Source organism: Myotis yumanensis, unplaced genomic scaffold (genome assembly GCF_028538775.1).
Source record: "Myotis yumanensis isolate MYYU_CA2020_CCGP unplaced genomic scaffold, mMyoYum1.0.hap1 SCAF_3, whole genome shotgun sequence".
Classification (NCBI taxonomy): Eukaryota; Metazoa; Chordata; class Mammalia; order Chiroptera; family Vespertilionidae; genus Myotis; species Myotis yumanensis.
In genome coordinates, this window is record NW_027223754.1 from 176573836 (window position 1) to 176596340 (window position 22505).

The window sequence follows — 22505 nt, forward strand, 5'->3', positions numbered from 1 at the left end:
TCCTCATTCTGGTTTTCAAACACATCAGTTGTGATAGTCACAGTAGAGGCAGGGGCCTATAATTATTAATGTACATGCTAGTTTTTGCTACTGTGATAAGTGATACTCTATAGACATGTAATAAAATAAGAGAAAAGTACAAGGCCATTCATTCATAAGAGGGTATAATTTGGGGATGAGAATTTCACCTAAATAGCTTATATATAGCACATATATTACTTTAGTGAAAAATGCAATTTACTGTAGCTAATATTTTACAAGGTTGAGAGGTCACAATAAGATTATATTACTGGGAAGTTAATAGAAATTTTTATGAAGTAAAGAATTGTGTATTAAAGAGAAACATTGTGGCTGTGATGACAAGGAATGGAGGATGTCGGGAATAGAGTTAAAAAGAACCTAGTCCCGCCTGGCTGATTTCCACTGTGCTGTTTGTTCATGGCCCCTCTGTGGTCCTCGGAATGTGGCTGATCTCCAGCCTTCTCTGGATTTTCTTACTGAGAAGGGCGATTTCCACAGAGCTTGTGAATGCTTATGTGAAAACAAACAGGGAGAGAAGGATATGAGTGTATAATTTCTTATTCCTAAGGTAAAATATTGTGGCTAGTGCACACTATGTGTCCATCCTTCCAGATGCTGGGAGAGACTAATTGGTGAGAATCTCAGATGCTGGAGTTTCATCTCCCTAGGTTATACATTAGCTGTATCTACATTCACCTTGGGAAGCAAAGCAGGGATTCACCTCAGATCGCTGCATCTCACGTGCTGTCAGAGTGCATTTTGGCTGAGTAAGAGACAAGCTTCCCATATTTGAGAATGGCTTTGGGGTTCAAAGCTACATGAGCTGTGGGAAGAGAACAGGCTTTGGAGTCAGCCAAATGTCAGATTGAAACCTGGCCTTGCCTCTCGCTGTTTGGATGAACTTGGCTAAGTGATTAAATCTCTTTGAGTCGTAAATTCTTTGTCTTTAACATAGGAATAATTGTCCTTACTTGGTAGGGTTACTATGAGGTCTCATCTGGCACACAGTAAACACTTGAGTGATGATAATGTTTCTCCTACTCGCCACCATTTGCAGCTTATTAGTTGTTTTGTTTCTATCTATTTATTTTTCCTTTGAGATGTTTACCTCTCATAGCACACATAGAATTTATGATTTGGAAATGATGTTATAGGCTATCTAGGCCAACCACTTCCTTAAATCTCCTTTTTTTCCACTTTACTCTTAAAACACACACACACACACACACACACACACACACATACACACACACATACGCAAACACACGAGTTTTCTACTCCCTTTCCCATTTCTGGTCATAACCATATATTATAAAGAAGGTTCATGCCATTGGACACTCCCCAGATCTCCATAAAACCCTATAATGGTTTCTTTCCAATTGTAAAAACATTTATTAATGCTTGTAATTAGCTAAAACCCACCTCCTCTCTATCAATTGTTTAACTCAACTGATAAATGGATTTCCTATGCTGCACCTTGTCCTTCTCCTATCTTGACCCTTCTAGAGAAGTGATTCTTAAAAGGCCTTTGACATATTTCTCTTTGAACATTTGAAAACATGTAAGTAGAATGCATCTTATTTCCAAATAGAGCTATGAATTTGTTCACTCATGTTTATTGTACAATAATATTTTAGAGCTGCAGTATCCTACCCCACTTAACTCAAAAAGTATTTTTTTTTTTTTTGTGGAAAAAGGAATTCTGTTTTTAGTTGAAATGTAATTCGTACACAATAAAATACACTGATCATAACTTTATGAGGAAATAAGAAGTTTTTAACTCATGACCTCATTTGTGAGGAGTTTAAGACTACTAATTAAAAACCAAACCAAACCAAACCAAAAAGGCAATACAGAAGATCATGATCAGAACTCAGTGCATGAACACTAAATTTTCCTCTGCCTTCAGCTCCCGAACCATTATTGCATGTGGCAGTGCCTCCTGAAGAAGAAATTTGGCCTTTGAAAAGACCAAATTGTAAAATTTGTAAATTGTAAAATCTGTAAAATTTTAAAGGTGAAATTTAATCCTAATTAGCTTCCCCATTGGTCGTATTAACAAGTACAAGGATTTTCTTAGATTCAAAGTTCTGTGATGTTTTAAATAAACCTCTGATTTACTCCATCAAAAACTCCCAGTTTTATATTCTGTGCTCAACAGCAAAGGCACTGAGCTACTGAAAATTCTTAAAGTGTATGACAACTCCTGAATTTTGTCATTGTCAGACTATATAGTCTTAACACATTCTGGCTTATCATTTGTTAAGCCCAGTCTTCTGCCCCCTCCCCACCACTCCACCCTCATCCTGCCCATCTCATGTAAAAGGGATTATGAACATACTTCTCAGGAAAGTCAAAGAAGAACTGTGCAATCAAATGATATATGGTGGGTTTCAGTTGTTTAAAAAATGTAGTTTTCTCCATTTAAACATTATTTCATAATGAAAACAATACATGCCTCTGAAGCATATTGATTCTCTCAAGCAAGAAAGTTGTTATGGTCATCAGAGTAAAAGATGATACCAAGAGCAATAAATACTATTTTAAAAGTTCAGACAGCAAATATTGTATCCCAATGAAAGATGTCTTCTGCTAGTGGCAATTCTGTCGACCATTATGAAACTCTTGTGTGCTAAACCCGAGATCTGCCACCTCACCTTCGTGTCACATGTGCTGTGTGTCGGTGGGTTATCAGAGACCGATGAAGTTAGAGGGAGGTTCCATAAAGCCACAAAGGTACCTGAAAATACCAGCAATAAAGGTGCAGCCCTAATCACATGTTTTTCCTAACATCACATTTTTGTTTGTTTGTTTGTTTTTTGAGTACCTATTTTGTATGTGGCTGGTGCCACGACAATAAATTTGAATATATTGTGTGGCCTCCTAAGGAATCTGCAATGTAATAGAGAAACGGCCACATAAACAGATACAAAGCAATGAGTTAAGGGCAATGATAGAAGTCTATACAGGGTGTTGGAAGTACCCAGGAGAAGAGTGTCTAACCTGGGTGATAGGGAGGGATGTGTATAGAGTAGTCAAGGCACATTGCCTGGAGAAGAGATACTGAGTTTTAAGGATGACTAGGAGATCCGAAATGTCCGTGATCTGTTTGCTCAAAATCACCAATTGTCTTGCTATGGTATAAAAACACAAACACACAGATAGAAATGGCTGTACATTTAGATCTGCATCTTCCGTTTCGATCTCTGGATTGTCATTGGAAGCACAGAGGAGAGAAGCAGGATCTTTACTCTGGGAGGAAATGCAGGAAGAAGAGGAAACCCCCAAGGGAAAGGCTGAGATTCCTAATGGCAGATTTGGTTATTTACTGGGGTTTGCCCATGCCTGTTGAGCAGCTATTTCCTGGGTCGGCTGTGTCTAAGACTTGCCGGTGGGAAAGTTATGAATTTTCAGAATATGTGGCCTTTGTTGTGAATGCAACAGGGGAATCTGAGTCAGCAGAGATGCAGCTGTGTCAGTTCTTGGATTGGCAAGTGTCTTAATCCGGGGCTGAAGGGGAAGCTGGACTGTCATCAGCTTCCCCGAAGACTGATCAATTGGACACAGACAGCTAGGGAGGGCCTAGGGCTGCCAAACAGTTCTTTAGGGCTGAAATATACTGCTATATGCAGCACTCAGAGAAACACACATACACCACCAATCCATCAGGATCATAACTTGTTATACTAGAAATGATAATAGTCATTAATATTATGAGGCCTATTTTCTGCCTCTGTGAGAAGGCAACAGCCTGCCATGGGTGGAGTCTATGTCTAATGGGCAGGGCGGCCTCTAGCTCTCACACATACTCACCCCACACTGCTGGCCACAAGCCGTGTCTGCTGAGAGTGTGTGGAATTGTTTATGTTGGTTTCCTTCTATAAATGTGCATGGGTGTGTGTGTCTGTGTGCTTCTGTGTGTGTGCATGTATATATGAATGTGTCTGTCTGACTTCCATGTCTGTTTCATCTACGTATGTGGGAGGCTTATGTATCTCTGTATTTAGTGTACATGTGTGGGCATGTGCATGTATCTGAGTACCTGCCTTCATATACATGTGTGGGTGGGTGTATCTCTGTGTGTGTGTCTGTCTTGTCTGTGTATATATGTGGAGGATTGTCTGAGTATATCTGCGTGTGTGTCTTTGTGTACATGTGTGGACATATGTATGTGTCTGGGTGTGTGACTGTGTGTAGCTGTCTATGTTTTCCCTATTGTGCTTCTAGCTTATACTTGAGCCTGAGGCTGGATTTCCTCAGTAGTAATTGGTAGCCCTGAGAAAGGCCCCTGCTGTTTGTTAGCTGCTCAGCCAGAAGTGTTGCTGTGCCGTGTCAGCTAAGTGACAATCTGGGCTTACACTGAGTCACCTCGGAGACTCGAACTGGAGTGCTGAGAAAAGATAGTTACCCCCTTGCAGCTCAGAGAGACTTGCCCAAGCCCGAAAATGAAGTTCAAGTTCAGTAATATCTGCTGTAGGAAATCTATTAATATCCCACCAATTCTTTTCACAGATTTGCACGAGGTGGGATAGGTCTGCAATAATCACATTTTTGTGCATGTATGTGACAGATTAAAGTTATAGAAAAGTCTAAGGTCACGTAGTTAATCAGAGACAGAGATACTGTGTGTCATTGGTGGCTGTATCATTAGCTATTTTAATTCTCACGTCTCTTCCGTTCCTTGTGTAATTAGGAACGTGCACCTCTTTTCCTAGAAACGACTGTACTGTGTTTCCTTTGGAAAATGCCACAAATTCCTTCTTTCTGGTTTCTCACATTGTGTTTGAGTTTCATCTAAATTTATTTGGCTGAAATAAGGTGTAATTTTATAAGACATTTTGTCAAATATACTCTAAAAATGTTTAGCCAATTTTTGATCCTAGTTTCAAAATTGGGCTCCTCTCCCAGTCTTTTTCTGTCCTTGGAAACAGACATATCTCAGTGACATATTTTTGCCCAATTTCCCAACTTTCTACTTGGCAAATGCACATGCAATTTAAAGACACATCATCTTAAAGACTGGGGTGGGAAAAGGATGTTAAGAACAATAGCATTTGAGGATAAAGAAGCATTGGTGAATACTGGTGTTTTCTCTAACCTTGTGGAGTGTGGGTACTTTGTCAAGGTCTTTCATAGAACATTTTTAAAAATAAAGAAAAAGCACAAAAGCACAGACCTCTCCTTGATTTTCAGGCCAGTGCCCTGGAAGAAATAGAGAGGCTGCCTCTCCAGCTCACAGCTCACCCCGTGCGATCCCCACCTTCCTCGCCCCATGATGACCTCATGTCTTGGGGTCACATAATTCAGACAGGGTGGATTTTCAGACCTGGGGAATCTGCAATCACAATCCCATTGAGCCCTGAGCCTATTGGGCCCCTAAGGACACGAAGAGCCAGGACGTGGTTCCAGGGCCGCTGACTCCCGATCCAGGCATTTTCCTCCTGTGCACGTGGGACTCTTCAGCGCCTTCCCACCGCTCAGGCGAGGGTCCACTTCACCACAGAGCATGTGAGACCCACACCTCTGCCTCCTGCCCGCATGTCTAGACTGATTCCCTACCACTCCTCCCTTGTCACTTTACATTCAAGAAATCTAGAATGGCTCTTACATCCATTGTGGCATTTTACATATCCTGGAACTTCCCGTACCTTCTGCTTCCAATGCTCCCAGCTACTGGTGTCATTTGAGAGGTGCCGAGAAAACTGTCCAGCTCAACCAGTCTCTCACATGGGCACCTAAAGCCCCACCATTCATTCCCTTAATACTCAGCATTGCTTCCCTTGGTATTTCCCCCCTCCCACCTATAATTCATTTTGTTTCTAAGAAGACGACAACTTAAAATTCTTTGGTACTTTAGTGTGACTGAGTTTTTCAGCAGCTTTGATGTTGGGAGGACTGGATGCCTGGGCAACAGGATAGCCGAAAGGGGCAGGAAGCAAGGGCCAGGGGCAGCTAAAGGCAGTCTCCTCTGATTAGGGTTTTGCTCAGGCCCAGCCCAGTGACTGCACCATGCGAATAGCAGACGTTTCTGCACAGCGGTGGCCTATCAGAGGTGCAGCCTGTGAAGGTTTTGATGTGCCAGCTTCTCACCCATGGGCTTTCTCTGTTAAATTCAGCACCTGATCAAAATGTTGACACTGGCCTAATCTATTCATTTCTTCAGTGAGAATTTGAAAATGAGAGAGATGGTTAAAAGCCAATAGAATAGAAATAAATGGAAATTCATTTGTCCTTCATGATTGTATCTTTCCAAAACTGGATGTTCTCGTCTACTGCTGGGTAGCAGACCACAAAAGCAGTGGCTTACAATGACATTCACTTTGTTCAGAAATCTCCATTGTGGGCTGGACTCTGTGGGACTAGCTCCTCTCTGTTCCACTTGGCATCGGCTGGGGCAGCTCAAAGGCTGGGATTAAATTATCCAGAGGCTCCCTCCCTCACAGGGCAGACAGATGAGGACAGCTGTCCTTGAGATCCCAGCTGGCATTGTCAGCTAATTACCCACGGGTGGCTTCTTCCTGTGGCCAGCATCCTTGTGACCTGTGGCTGGGTTCCAAGGTGAGTGTCCTGAGGAAGTGAGTTGAAAAGCCCTCTCTCCTTTATTACCTAGTCTAAGAAATGATGCAGACTCGCTTCTGTCACATTCCATTTATCCCTGCGGCCACAAAGCCCTGCTCAAACTTAAGGAGGGACATGTGGGACCGGAAATATTGCTATGACCATTTTTAGAAAACTCAACATGCTACAATGGAACATAAAGAAATTTTAATTGACTTGTTGTTCCTGGTTTTCCCATTCATTCCAGCCAGCAAACTCTTCTTCAGGGTGGGTTTTATGATGGCCAAGTTAAGTCTTTTACATGCCTAAGTAATTAATGTATTTGGTTTCTTTTTAAATGAGGCCTGCCCTTCATCACCAACATCTATTTGTCCAGAGAGAAAAAAAAATTATACATATAGCAATTAGATCCATGTGGATCTAAGGTTTTATTACACCAGCTTTAAAAACAATCTCTCACACATGGGTGTATGAGATTAAATTCAGGCTTGTCCATGTTAGATTATATACTTTAATGTATACAGTGGAAAGATTTACAGGAAATTTGAAATGTTGATTTGAATTCATATAGGTTCTTAGCCACAACAGGTTAGCACAAAGCTTTGACCAAATATCTGTGTTTTCTAGAATGTCATTAAAGTACAGTTGGCCCTTGAACAATGTGGGTGCTAACCCACATATAATCCATGTATAACTTTTGACTTCTTCCAAAACTTAACTACTAATACCCTACTGTTGACCAGAAGTCTTACAGATGATATAAATAGTCGAGTAACTCATGCTTTGTATGTTATATGCATTATATATGGTATTCTTATAATAAACTAAGCTACATGAAAGAAAATGTTTTAAAGAAAATCCTAAGGGCCCAGCCAATGTTGCTCAATGGATGAACATTGACCTTTGAACCAGGAGATTACGGTTTAATTCTTGGTCAGGGCACATGCCCAGGTTTTGGGCTCAATCCCCAGTAGTAGGCATGCAGGAAGCAGCTGGCTAATGATTCTCTCTTATCATTGGTGTTTCTCTGTCTCTCTCCCTCTCCCTTCCTCTCTGAATCAATAAAAACAATATTAAAGAATACTTTAAAAAAGAAAATCATAAGGAAGAGAAAATAAATTTACAGTGTTGTATGTATTTGTTTGATATAATCCACATATAAGTAAACCCACATAGTTCAAACCCATGTTGTTCAAGGTTCAACTGCTGTTCTCTAGAAAAGTGTTGATTTGCATAAAACCATTAATTAATTGTTAGAGTAATTAGCTTAGTTTTAATAAACCTATTGTTCAAAAAAATTAAAGATAAGGAAAATCTCATAAGAATTTGCCTTGAGAAAAATAATATGAGGTTTAAACATTTTAACAGTATTGAGATATTCTGATTACATGTGCCACTTTGTTTTTGGATGTTTGAACTGTTCTGAAGCTCATCTTTTGTCTTATTCAACCTGCATCTTTCTGAGGCCGTGTTTCTTTTCAGATGCCTGGAAAATCCCTAAATCAGGAAATAGAATCTTGGTTCTGCTATTAATCAGTTTGATGACCTCACTTGTAGGATGGAGGCATTTGACTAAACAATCTCTAAAATTATTTACTTCTTGAATGATGTATAAGAAATGGCATTTACTGGGAGTATAATAAAACAAAATAACATGAAGAAATAATAATTTTTATTCCAATGTTCAACTAGTAGTTAGAAATGATCAAAACCATATATTTTACCTAGATATGCACTTAAAAACCTTTTATTTTCCAACAACCAATTATTCAATCTCTCTTGAGACATTTCAGGGTCTTGTTTGGACTTGATTAAGGGAGCATAAGCCCTTAGGTTGCTTTGTATGACTTTATTACAATTTGAGAAGCAGATGGTTGCTTAATAAATACTATTTGTTAAGGACAAAAATAGGACAAAGTTATTTACATCTTGAATAGGTCTTAAAATACAGTCTTACAAAACCTTGCCAATTATGATAGCCATAATGATAGCAGGGCCATGTATTCTAGGCCAATTGCTAATGCCAGGGTTTTTATTCTTTGGGATTTTTGATTATTGTGACAGATTAAATATTCATAACCAATCTGAACACCTTTTATTTATTTATGTAGATCTTTAAAAATATTTTCATTGTTGACAATATTACAGATGTCCCCATTTGTCCCTCCTTTGCTTCCTCTCCATACAGCCCCTAGCCCTCCGCAGGCCTTCACCACACTATTATCTGTGTCCATGGGTTATGAATATATGTATATACATTTTTTAGTTAATCTCTTCCATCCCCTGATATCCCTCCCCTCGGAGCTTTGCCAGTCTGTTCCATACATCCATGCTTCTGGACCTATTTTGTTCATCAGCTTATTTTGTTCATTAGATTCTACATATAAGTGAGATACTCGTCTTTCTCTGACTGGCTTATTTTGCTTAGCATAATACTCTCCAGGTTCCTCCATGCTGTCTCAAAGGCTAAGAGATCCTTCTTTTTTTACTGCTGCATAGTATTCCATGGTGTCCATATACCACAGCTTTTTTATCCACTCATCCACTCATGTGCACTAGGGCTGTTTCCAGATCTTAGTGTTGGTAAATAATGCTACTATGAACAAAGGGGTGCATATATTCTTTCTGATTGCTGTTTTGGGATTCTTAGATATATTTCTAGAAGTGGAATCACTGGGTCAAATGGCAGTTACACTTTTCATTGTTTGAGGAAACGCCATACTGTTTTCCACAGTGGCCGCACCAATCTGCATTCCCACCAGGAGTGCACAAGGGTTCCCTTTCCCCCACATCCTCCCCAGCACTGGCTATTTGTTGATTTATTGATGACAGCCATTCAGGCAGATATGACGTGATACTTCATTGTCATTTTAATTTGCATCTCTCTGGTGATTAGTGATGTTGGACATTTTTGCATATGTCTATTGACCATCTGTATGTCCTCTTTGGAGAAGTGTGTATTCAGGTCCTTTGCCCATTTTTTAAATTGAATTATTTGTTTTCCTTTTGTTGAGTTGCATGAATTCTTCATATATTTTGGAAATCAACCCCTTTTCAGTTGTACCATTGCCAAATGTTTTCTCCCATACAGTGGCTTCCCTTTTCATTTTGATGATGGTTTCTTTTGCTGTGCAGAAGCTTTTTATTTGATGTTGTCCCGGTTGTTTATTTTTTCCTTTATTTCCCTTACCCTAGAAGATGTATCAATGAAAAATATGTTACAGTCTTATGAAGCCTTACCAATTATGAGAGCCATACCTATAATAAGACAGGAAAAAGGAAGCAGTGGCCTTTATTCTAGGCCAGTTGCTAATGCCAAGGTCTTTATTCTTTGGGAGTTTTGATTATTGCGATAGTTTAAATATTCATGACCATTCTGAACACCTTGTAATTCAACTGGAATTTATAGACCACTGACTCCAAAGTAGAGAGAATTAGAATTAGAATTAGAATTAGAATTAGAATTAGAACCTCAGGAACAAAAATAAACGGTACTCAGTGAGTGTCTTCAGGGAATCTATGGCTGTCAAGTGTCAGTGCTTACCCGGAACAAGCACAGAAATCCCTTAAAAGGTTATTATATTAATTCTCGTTGTATTAATTGAAATACCATTTCGATATTAACAAAAGAATAGCAAACTTTTATTGAGCCCCTATGTCCAATATATTGCTTTGCACTTTATATCTGTTGCCTCATACAATACCCATTTGAAAGGGTCTTTTGAGCATGTGCCCACAGCCAGAGGTTCTGGATTTGAATTCCAGATCACCCAATAGTTGTGATGACTCACGCCTCATTGCATTGACACTTGGGGATTAAATGAGATAATCATATAAAATACCTAATGCAGTGTCTGGAATAATAAATCTTCAGTAAATGTTAACTCTCTGTAATTATTATTGTCACTATCAGCTCTACTGGGTAGGTAATAGAGAAAAGTGTGGCTTTGAATAGGAAGGAAACTTACCCAGTCACAAAGCTCTTGAACAGCAGAATTATAATGTTAATTGCTGTTTAATTCCAAATTTCTTTTTTTTATTGATTTGAGAGAGAGAGAGGAACATTGATTTGTTGCTCTACTTATTTATACATTCACTGGTTGATTCTTGTATGTGCCCTGATCAGGGATCAAATCCATAACCTTGGTGTATTGGGATAAGCTGAGCTACCCAGCAGGGATAATGCCAAATTTTGTAACTTCTAAATGATAATTCTGCTTAAAAGTTAAAATGAACTATCAAGAACTTAGTAAAATATTTCAGTACATTAATTCTATTAAGGGATTAAAAATTGATACTCGTACTTTAAGAATTTGGTGATCAAAATCTCAAGTTTCTGGTTTTGTGTGGCAAAGATTTGCAAGTGAACAAACTCAATTTTCTCATCTAGAGTTTCTGGAACTGGGAAATAGTTTGTGAAGGAAAAAAAAAAAAGCAAGAAAAACAACCAGGAATTATGGGTGCCCTTTTGAATAGGCAGAAATCTTTGTGGTTTGGATGATTCTTTCTAAAACTTTTGAACTTTTATTCTTATTCTAAGAGAAACTTACACATTTATGCTTTTTTTTGTCTTTTATACCCTCATTAGAATGGGTCAAATGTCTAAAATTTCCTAAGATTAATGAAGCAGAAATAGTTGACGAGAGCTCTCAAAATAAAGTGGTAGAATTCAATCAGACATCCATTCACATGCCAGATTAAAGGTGATTTATTCACTTTAGTGCCAAAAAGCAAATTCCTAAACTACTTTAGCAAAACATGAATGAGAAGAGTCTGGAAAAATAGACTGGAATGAGAAAAACGGAATTAATATCTTCAGATAGAAGGCATAAAAGATAACACAGTATATGGAAATAGAAATTGGATAATGTTGTTAGTGAAGGAGAAGAAATAACTTTAAGCTTACAAAGAGATGCTGTTGACTGCTCAGTCCCTGAGCTTACTTAGTAAGCACCTATGAGACATGGAACAATTTGAAAAGAGTGTTATTTTCAGGTTTGAGCAAAATCTTGAAATCTTGGCAATCAATTTAAAAAGCAAAATTTTGCCAAAGAAGAATCTCTATGAAAACAATGCTGCAGTACTTATTTCTTGGAATAAAAAAGCAAGGATGTTACCACTGAAGTCACAGTACTTTTTTTTACCTGATATCTGAGACCCATTCGGGTGAGACGTCTATGAATATAAGCCTCTGATTCTTGAGTCATTGGAAGAAAGGGATGGTTAATTGATGTTAAATATAGTTGTTGCCAATGTTAGCAAACACAGAGTAATCATTTAACATAATCCCTGTCCTGGCTTAATTTAAGATTATATTTCTTTAAATTGTAATTTTGAAATTAATTTAGCAAATGCAGAAAAAAAAGAACACTGCACTGGAACTCAGCATGTGCCATTGGTATTAATTAGTAACTAACAGGGTAAATGTATCGTTTTCTTATCTGTAAAACCAGAGGTGTGTTCTGTCTCAGTGACTGGGCCACTACTAAATGATAAAATAACTAAATACTGGTAAGTGACACTGTTGGCCTATGAAATAGTTTAAGTGAGTATGAAACCAAGTAAACAAACAAATAAAAAAGACAATATAAACTTTTAACAAAGCCAATCTATGTCATTTTTAAACTCTGTGATTGCTTATCCTATATTATTGTTGTTAAAATGCCCTTTCTCTTATTAAATAATGGTGAAAGCAGATGTCCCTTTTAGGGTAAACCAAATTCTTCCTCCTTATCCCCCTTTTCTTCTATTATAGTCATTTGGGAAATTGGAAAATCTAGAAGCACTATTCTGCATAGCTTCTATCTCTCTCCAAAGTGTGTGAGGTTTCCCCCTTAACGTTTTATACAATGTTTCTCCCCTTCCTCCCCCCCATATATTGGGGCATGTCTGCCTATGTCTTGTTAGATCAGCAGGAGGGACACTGAAGGAAGAGGCATGGATCTAGCCGTATCTGATGCATCTCCTGGAGTGAGGCAGAAAAGGAAGTGCATCTCTGACAGGCTCTCTGAAGGGCATGAGGAAGTGTTCAGGAAGCGTTGTGTGGGGCCTCCACTGTAAGGAAGTGGGGTGTCCTCGGGAGCAGCAGGAACTCGTGATGCTTAGAAGTTCACATGGGCCAGCAGCAACAAGGAATGTGTGTTCTGAGGAAAGGGGACCCTGGCCCCTGAGAGGGGTGGGGGTTGAGACAAGAGTAATACCAGACCCTGCTCTTCAAGGGACCATAGTACAGGTGGCTTACCAAGAAAGGTTACAGTCCATGAAGGCAGGGCAGATGTTTGCTTGGCCATATGAAGTCTTGGGGTGGGACTCAGGAACTGAGCTGAAGTCTAACATCTAAGCAGAAGTTCAAGGTGAGAGCAAGACTGCCCACAAGGATGACTGGTGACATTGAGTTGTTGGGAGTTAAATAGCGTATGCCTCTGTGTAAGGCATACTTGGTGGGGACTGGAGAAGGCTGAGACTGCCAATTTGACTCAAGTAGGTCCAGATTTAAAAGGGGCCAGGCCACAAGAATAGTAGAGAGACCATGAATGAGGAAGATGCCTTTAGCTTGACACTTTGTTTGACATCTGTTTATTAAAGAGATAGGAAAAGGAAACTGGGCTTGTCAAAAGCCATTCTATTGAGAACACCAGTAAATAACTGCACATGCATTTTTCATGGTTCTGGGGTCAACTATCTCATCCTCTGTATCTGTATATGCCTGTATATATGTGTGTGGCTGAATTATAAAAATCCTTTAGTCATTATTTCTGGGTTCTGAGTCCATTTGCTACACATTCCTTTTAGTTAGTCTTCATGTCTGAAATTATTTTAAAATATTATTTCTGTTTTCAAGTTTGTCAGACTCTTCAATGCTTCCCTCTACTTCTGTGCAGATGCATATAAGCCATAGGTCTAAAGGCTGCATATATTTAGAATTAAGTTAGACAGAGTTATAATTTTTGCTTCAACTGTCAAACAATTTATAAAACTCAAGAGGAAAAAGGAAAATCTATTTATTTATCCATATTTTTGCTAATCAGGTTTTCTTTTTTTTCTTTTAAATGTTCCAAGTTTCTTTCTTCTATCATTTTCTATCTGTTTAGGGAATTTCCCTTAGTCATTCTTTTAGGGTGGGTCTGCTACTGAGAAATTTTCATTATTTTTCTTCATCTAAGAATGTCTTGATTTCCCTTTTATTCCTAAAAGATATTTTCATTGAATATAGAATTCTGGGTTGGCAGTTCTTTCTTTCAAGATTTTTTATTGGCAAAATATTTTGCCACTTCCTTCTGGTCTCTGGTTTCTAATGAAAAATCCACTGTCATTCAAATTGTTTTTTCTTATCGGTAATGCATCATTTCTCTCTGGCTACTTTCAATGTTTTTTCTTTATCTTTATTTTCTGAAGTTTATGATGTATTTGGCATGGATTTTTTGGTGAATTATCCTGTTTGGCATTTGCTTAGCTTTTGAATCTGTAGGTTAATGCCTTTTGCCAAATTTGGAAAGTTCTCAACCATAATTTCTTCTAATACTTTTTCAGCTATGTCCTCTGTCTCCTCTTCTCCTGGCCCTCCAATGGCATGATGGTTAGATGTTTTACTATATTCCAGTTTGCTAAGGTTATGTTCATCTACTGTTAGTCTCTTTTTTCTCTGTTGTTCAAATTTGATCACTTCTATTGTCCTATCTCTAGTTCACTGACTCTTTCCTCTGTTCTCTCTGTTCTACCATTGAGCTTGTTCAGGGAGTGTTTCATTTTGGTTATGGTATTTCTCAGCTCTAAAATTTCCATTTGGTTCTTCTTTGCATATTTTGATTTCTTTACTGAATCTTTCTGCTTCTTTGTGGAGAATTTCTAGTTTTTCACTTGTTTTGACTACGTTCATAAGTTCTTATTGAAACATTTTAATGATGTCTGCTTTAAAATATTTGTCAGTTATTTCTAGCATCTCCATTATCTCAGTTTTTGCATCTATTGATCATCATTTCTCATTCATTTTGATACGTTCCCAGTTTTTGGTATGATGTGTGATTTTCAACTGCAATCTAGATATTTGAGGTGTTATGATGTAAGACTCTGGACCTTAATTAAATCTTCAGATTTAGCTGTCTTCCTTTGACACCTTTCTGGCAAGGGAAGAGGGTCCATCTTGCTACTGTCAGGGGATTAGAATTTCAGATTCATCAATGGGCTTCTGTAGACACTAAGGTGCTGGTGGAGGAGACACCTCCCTACTGCTGGGCAGGGGTGGGGCTTTTAGCTCCCTCTAGACCTCTGCTAAAACTTCCCTGGGAAGGATAGGAGGGCCTAGTTACTGCTTCCCTTTGCCCTCCTCTGACACCAAGTGGGTGGGGTATGCCTCACGCATACTGGGTGATAGTGATAGTCCTGACTTCCTACTAGGCCTCTTCTGACACCACCCAGATGGGAGAGAGGGGGATGCCTCATTACTGCTGGATGGGGTGGAAGTCTAGGCTCTCCATTGACACTGGGAGGTGGAGGGTTTACTACCACCCAGTGGAAATACAAGCCCCAACTCCCTAGTTGGCCTCATTGACATTACCCGCTTTGGAGAGGGGGAGAATTGAGGCACTGGTTACAGGTGAGCAAGGGTGGAAGTTTGGTTCTGTACTTGGCATTTGCTGTATGGGTGAAAATGCAGCCACAGTTTATGCCTGTGATTTCTGGCTGGGGTTGAGCAATTATTGTCTCATAGTTTACTGTCTTGCTAGGCCGCCCCTTTGCTGGCCCTTTGGCTAAAGAACAAGGTCATTTGTCTTTTAGTCTGTACCTGTTGACATTTCTGAGTTGCTGGCTTCCCCAGTTCCAAATCTGGGATATATAACAGCAAAGAGGAGAGCCAGGAACCTACCACCATGCCATTCCTTGGATCCCGAAGTCCCTAGCCAGTCTGCCTTCTTCTCACCACTATGTAGAGTCTCTGTGGGTTTGTTTTGTTTACAATATCTAGAGTTTGTAGTTGTACTTAGCAGGCAGAATAGGGAAAAGTAGGTATATTCATTCAATTTTCCCATAAGTGGAAGTCAATTGCCTGCATTTGACATGAAATTATTTAAAAGATCTATTCTTCATCTTGCAGAGTTCATGTATTTACTCACTCCCTCATTCACGTAGGAGCACTGACTGAGTGCCAGGTACTTAGCACCTCTCAGTGCAGGAAGGCTCAGGACTTCCAATGTTTCCTGCTGGGAAAAGCAGCTCCAAGAAGAAGGGGAGGCATGGCCTGGCCTCTTTCTCACCAAGCACAGCTTCTCCTTGATGTCTGTAGATCCCTTGCCTGCTGCCACACCGACTCTTAGCCAGGCTCAGCTGGAATCAATAGGATTATACTAGGGCAAGGAAAGTAAGTATTCAATATTTGTTTATAGTTACATAACTAAGTTTATAAATAAAGCATGAAAGAATTTTCCAGGGAAAAATGTTCTAAGGGGACTTTTTAGTTAATTTTTTGTAACATGCCATTTTAAATTTTTTTATTAGGTAGTAATCTCCTAACTTACTAAAAAGTTGCAAAAATTGGAATAGTAAAAAGAAAACTCATATATCCCAGATTCACCTCTTGCTAATTTGTAAAACTTTTCTTTATCATCAGTGCTCTCTCTCTCTCTCTCTCTCTCTCTCTCTCTCTCTCTCTTCTCTCTGTCTTCATACATGCACACACACACTAAATAAACATGCATTCTGACTTTGTCAGTTGACCAATAATGTCCTTTATAGCATTTCCCACTCTAGTACAGGATCCGGTATGGCATCAATTATTGCAAGTATGTGTAGACTGTGTGTGTGTGTGTGTGTGTGTGTGTGCGCGCGCTTAGTTTCCTTTAATCTGGGACAGTTTGTAATGTGCTCTTTAAAACAATAAAATAGTAGAACTGTATCTATCTTATATCATTAATGCTATTTATAGTTACTCTCAGCAAATTGTAAATTTTTTAACATGCAAAAAGGTAGAATTTTAGTAGCCTGTAGTAAGAAAGAAGATATTTTAGCAGTTGGTAATTAAATAAAAAAGTGAAGGCATAGCAAAATCATAAAAACCAAAAAATGCTCGACCCGAAGTAGAAAGTTGTTTATGTAACTTTGAATATAAAGTATTGTTCTTTCATTCTTCTGGTGGTGATTAATGAAAGTGCATTTGTATAATTTACACAGAAACTAAATGTGAACAAAGTTCTAAAATTACAAGTTTTAAAGCTTAGCTAGACAATTTGTTTAATTCTAACTTGAACAGTCAAATATTGCTAATTGCCTGATTTATCCCCTTCAGACATGCACCATAAAGGCCAAGTGAGAGAAACACAGTATCTTTAATTAAGTGCTGAATTCTGAACACTCCCTGGTAAAATCATGTTGAAAATTGGCGGTACCATTAATTTGGAAATGTGCAACCACCTTTATGTGCCAGGAGAAGCTCCAGTCACTGAGGCTGCAGTGTGGTTTCTCAGCCATGCTTTGAAAATGCATCGTAAAACCTATTCTTAGTATGGAGCAAACCCAAACATTTGGCACCCAGTGGTTATGTGTTGGTCCTCACATGTCCGTGCCCAGCAGTGGCTCCTCTGTTCTTCATGTAGAGATCTTTGGTCCTAAACCAGACTTTTCTGACAACCAGGACCAGCTGGACTCTGATTTCATCTCCCAGGAGGCCAGAAAAGCAAATTGTTTCTTATTCACTTGAATTTTCACTTACAAAAAGAGGCCTTGCTCTGCACCTAGAGATGGAGAGAGAGGGCTCCTTTCAATGCTTTGGATTGATGAGGTCTGGATTAGAGCAGACGTTGAATAATCTCTTGTGTGAAAGGAGCATCTTAATCTCTGTAATGTTTGTGTTAGGATTTTAAGCAATGTGACACTGGTCAAGATATTTTCCAGTCTGAATAGAGATTATTTTAGATGAGGTGTGACTTCTTTAAACCACATTTCATTTTAGTGGTTTGGAAAAAAATATTTCAGTTTTGTTTTCTTGGGTATCTTTGGGTTATCGCATTGTGTTGGGGTGGGGAGGGGTAGCCTCTGGAGCAGGACTGCCCAGATGGCGTTCTATCAAGAGTGGGCCAGGGACTGAACCCTCTGAGTCTCAGTTTCCTCACCTGTCAAAGAGGATGGTAAGAGTAGTGACTTCATGGGATTTCAGCAGTGAAAATTTTGGCTTAGATGATGCATGTAAAGCCTGTGTACCTCATACCCTGACATGGGATTCCATCTCTGAGCCCTGGACTTCAGAGGACTCCACTCTGGCCTCCCTATAGCAGTGTTCTTTCCTACAAAGCAAGGAATCAAATCGAGAAAGTGGAGAGATGGCAAGGAAATGTTCACTCCCCCACTCCCACCCCTGGCCTCACTTCTCGAACAAGTTCTGGGCACCAGGAGATGTAAATCCCTGCCCAGACATCCCCACGTCCACTGGCAGGGCCTTTGCAGGCTTCTTTTCTGCATCAATCCACCTGAAGCTGAAGCCCCCCTGTCGGTGTGAACTCTAATTTTTACTAACAACAGTGTCATCACCTGGAAACAATGATGGCTGCCATATCCAGCCAGGGACAGTTATAATTTATACTACCTTACCCCTACCTGGAGTAAAGTAACACCATAACAATATAATTCGATAGCCCTTTTCTCCAATTTTCAAAATATCAGATAAACATGGAATAATATCATCCTTAGTTCTTTCCTATATTTTGTCATCTATCTTTTCTTCCTGGCTGCCCTCATTGCCTTACCTCCCTCCCCAGACCCTCTTTACAAATCTGATCAACAGAAGTTCCAAGCTGTTTCCTCCCAAGTGAATCTCAAAATCATCTTCTGTTATATTGTCCAACTGTCATTACCTTGGTCCAGGCCAGGGCACAGATTGTAGAACCAAACTCCTTGGGCTGGAGTTTCAGCTCTGCTGCCTTCCACTTGGGTGACCTTAGTCACTGAACCTCTCTGTGCTCAGTTTTCAGTCTGTAATTTGGGAAGTGTAGGGCATAATTCACAGGGTTATAGAGATCAAAGAAGATATCCTATATAATAAAAGCCTAATATGCTAAATATCCAGTCATCTGTTCAACCAATCAAAGTGTAATATGCTAATGATATGCTAAGGCCATTCAACCGCATGCTATGTATGCACTGACCACCAGGGGGCAGGCAGTTGACCGGTCGACCAGTCACTATGACATGCAATGAACACCAGGGGCAGACGCTCAATGCAGGAGCTACCCTCTGGTGGTCAGGGGGAGCGCCGCTCAGCCAGAAGCCAGGCTTATGGCTGGCAAGTGCAGCGGTGGTGGTGGGAGCCTCTCCTGCCTCCGTGGCAGCACTAAGGATGTCCAACTGATGGCTTAGGCCCACTTCCCCTGGGGCTCGGACATCCCCCGAGGGCTCCCAGACTACGAGAGAGGGCAGGCTGGGCTGAGGGACCCCTTACCCCACAAGTACATGAATTTCGTGCACCAGGCCTCTAGTGTAATATATAAAAACTAGAGGCCCGGTGCACAAAAATTTGTGCACTCGGGTGGGTCCCTCAGCCTGGCCTGTGCCCTCTCGCAATCTGGGACCCCTTGGGGGCCCCTTCCCCTGGCTGCTGGCACCAGTTTTCCTCCGGTGCCCATAACCCAGGCCTTCGCTCTTCGCCAGGAGGGGCCCGCACAGTGGGCGAGGGGCTTAGCTCTTTTAAAAATACTTCTGAATGTTTGGTAAATAACCCTATAGGAATATACTTTCTGGAACATGTTGGTTGTTAAGGACTGATTTGGGTAATCAACAAAATGTATGTTAAAATCCTAATCCCCAGAACCTCAGAATGTACCTGTATATGGAGATAAGATCTTTAAAGAGGGGATTACATTAAATTGAGGCAGTTCCAGTGGGACCCTTAGCCCATTTCACTGAAATCCTTATAAGAAGAGGAATGTTGGGGTCCTGCCAGTAGGTCCAGGGGTTCCCAAAGGTGTGGACGGAGTCGGCGAAGAAGGAATGACACAGAGGCAGCGTTCAGGTGATCATCATAGCCAGGTTCTCTTTTTATTGTCCTGTTACATGTATATTTATACTATTTGATCCTATAAGCATGCCTCTATAAGCTTTTTTTTGCCGAGGAGAGCATGGGGTCCGTTTATTGGGGGGTCAGTCAAAGGGGGAGCTGGCTAGGGTGGGGTAGGGCAGCAGCTTGTCTGGCCCCCGAGAAACCCAACTTGAGTCCAGAGCCTCAACCGCTTTGAAGCCAAAGTCTTCCTCCACCTTTATCTGCAGGGGGGCCAGCTCCGGAGTCAGCGGGACTCCCACCTGGTGCCCTTCCTGTGGCGCTCGCTGCCTCTTCCACCCGCTGGGCCCCTCGCCAGGAGCCGGGCTGCTGGCTTCTGTGGGCGCTGGCGTCCTCCTGGGCGGGGACAGCCCCTCTTTCTCCAGAGGCTCATTCTCAGCGTTGCCTGGGGTGGGGGCGTCTGTGCCCTGGCTGCCCTCGTCCTCCAGTAAGATGGTGAACTGGCTGGCCCGGTAGTCGTCGCCATAGGAGTCCAGCACCTTCATGAGGAACCTCCGCTCCTGCTGGAGTCTCAGTGTTATCCTCTGTACCTGATGGAGCCTGTTCAGGACCCGCTCGTTCACCTGCTTGATCTCCCTGCAGTGGCGACCCAGCGCCTGGTACTTCCTGTGATTGAGTTCCCATTGGCACCGACCACTGTTGCTGGCCTCGGGCTGCCTCCTCCTCTTCCTCTAGCTCCTGGAGGCTGAAGCTGCCCAGACCCCCAGACAGGAACTCCACTTTGGTCTCAAGCTCACTCTCCAGGATGTGACCACGGAACAGCGGAGGCAGCGCCAGCTCCCAGCGGGGAGGTGCTGAGAACTCCTCAAAGTTATTGGACCCCTCTCTCTGCTCCAGCTCCATTTCTCCCTGGCTCCCGGCGCAGAACTTCTGACCTTGCAAGCCTCTAGTTTAAAGTGGCTTGCAAAATGACACAGCCCATCCAATTTCACAGCCAGGCACCCAGGCCCCCCCGCCGCTAAGCCTTCTGGGAGTTGTAGTTCTCTATGTCCGGCTTGCCTCCCTCGCCCCACCCCCATCCCAGTCCCAACTGAAAGGCCCTGCTGGCTGGTCTAACCCTGTGGCCAGTCATCTGAGTCACCTCAGGTCTTTATTCCTGTCCTGACACCACGCCATCTGACCATGGAGACTCTCCTTTTGGGAGGCTCCTGGGTCTCCTTCTGGGTCTCCTCAGGCCAGGCACTGGATCGCGAGCCCCAGCGGTGATGCAGCCCTGGCGCCTGAGTCTCCTTCTGGGGCCTGGCTGCATCGCCCCCGGGAACCTGATCGTGTGCCCCAGCGGCGACGCAGCCACGGCCCCTGGGTCGTCTCAGCCCAGTCACCAGATCGCGTGCCCCAGCGGCTTCTGGGTCTCCTGCTGGGGCCTGGCTGCGTTGCCCCAGGGACCGGATCTCCGTGCCCAGCTGCAACGCAGCCCCGGCCCCTGGGTCTCCTCAGCCCAGGCACCGGATAGCTTCCCGAGCGGCAAAGCAGCCCCGCCCCGGCGCATGGGTCGCCTTCTGGATCTCCTGCTGGGGCCTGGCTGCATCGCCCCAGGGACCGGATCTTGTGCCCAGCTGCAACGCAGCCCCGGCGCCTGGGTCTCCGTCTGGGTCTCCTCAGCCCAGGCACCGGATCTTGGGCCTCAGCGGCAATGCAGCCCCGCCCAGGCGCATGGGTCGCCTTCTGGGTTTCCTGCTGGGGCCTGGCTGCGTCGCCCGGATCGCGTGCCCCAGCCACGACCTCCGGTGCCTGGGTCGCCTTCTGGATATCCTGATGGGGCCTGGCTGCGTCGCCCTGGGGACCGGATGGTGTCCCCAGGCAGCTATGCAGCCGGCCTCTGGCCCTGCCTCTGGGTGTTCTCCCATCACTGGCAGATATCCACCTCTTCCCTGCCCCACCCAACTTCTCCAATTACTGGCCCAGGGCAGGCAAAATCGGCCAGGTTCTCCTATCACAGAAGCCGGCCTGGCTTCTCCGAGCAAAGGCAGCTCGGTTCTCTGGCTCTTGGCTGCCACCTGGGTTTCCGATGCAATAAGCAGCAGGCGGCTTCTTCCCCTTTTGCCTCCCAGCATTGCGGCTACATATGCAAATTAACCGCCATCTTTGTTGGTGGTTAACCACCATCTTGGCTGGCAGTTAATTTGCGTATTGCCCTGATTAGCCAATGGGAAGGGTAGCGGTCGTATGCTAATTACCATGTTTCTCTTTTATTTGTGTAGATACTTAGAATAATGCACTGCACGTATCAGATGCTTATGGTTAAAGATCTAAGATCTACAGTCTTTTAAGCTACCTATCTCCTCATAATAATTTTCATTTTAAACTCATTTTGTCAGGAAAATTATCAAAGACTTGGATGTGGGAAAAAAAGAAAGAAATTGCTGGCTACTTTTTTGATGGAGTGTCTGCCCTCTCCAGTGGACCCTCCAGGATTATTGGATTCTATAACTGTGGTTACCTGTGATTGTTTTTGCATTGATTAGGCTATTTTACAACTTTGCATGCATATTTAGTGGAAAGCTGATAGTAATGCAAATGATCATTGACATTAAAAAATGCAAAAGAATTTTGCCTTGTGGAGACACAATTGATTTCCACTCTGTGGAAAAGATAACTTCAAAACATTGCATTTTTCTGCACAATATGGTATCAGCCACTTTTACATATTAGCAAATATGTTTAATCATTTCTGAGTGTGTGTGTGTGGTGTGTGTGTGGTGTGTATGTGTGTGTGTGTGTGTGTGTGTGTTTGCGCACATGTGTGCTTGTGTTCATTGACTTCTCCTTTGAAATAGGGTTGACATATTACTGGTACATTCATTAGTCACTGAATTAAATAAAATCCTTGAAATGTGCAAAGTTCCCAAACAACATAACTAGTCCAAATGAGAGTCCCTGATTAAAA

The 22505-nt window shown here is 41.9% G+C and overlaps 1 long non-coding RNA gene and 1 pseudogene across 2 annotated transcripts in view; one reads left to right on the forward strand and one right to left on the reverse strand.

Annotated features, from left to right (window-relative positions):
* Positions 1-22505, forward strand: part of LOC139005604 (uncharacterized) — a 240353-nt gene that overhangs the window by 143550 nt on the left and 74298 nt on the right. The window lies entirely within an intron of this gene.
* Positions 19672-20461, reverse strand: LOC139005602 (TCF3 fusion partner homolog pseudogene; annotated as a pseudogene).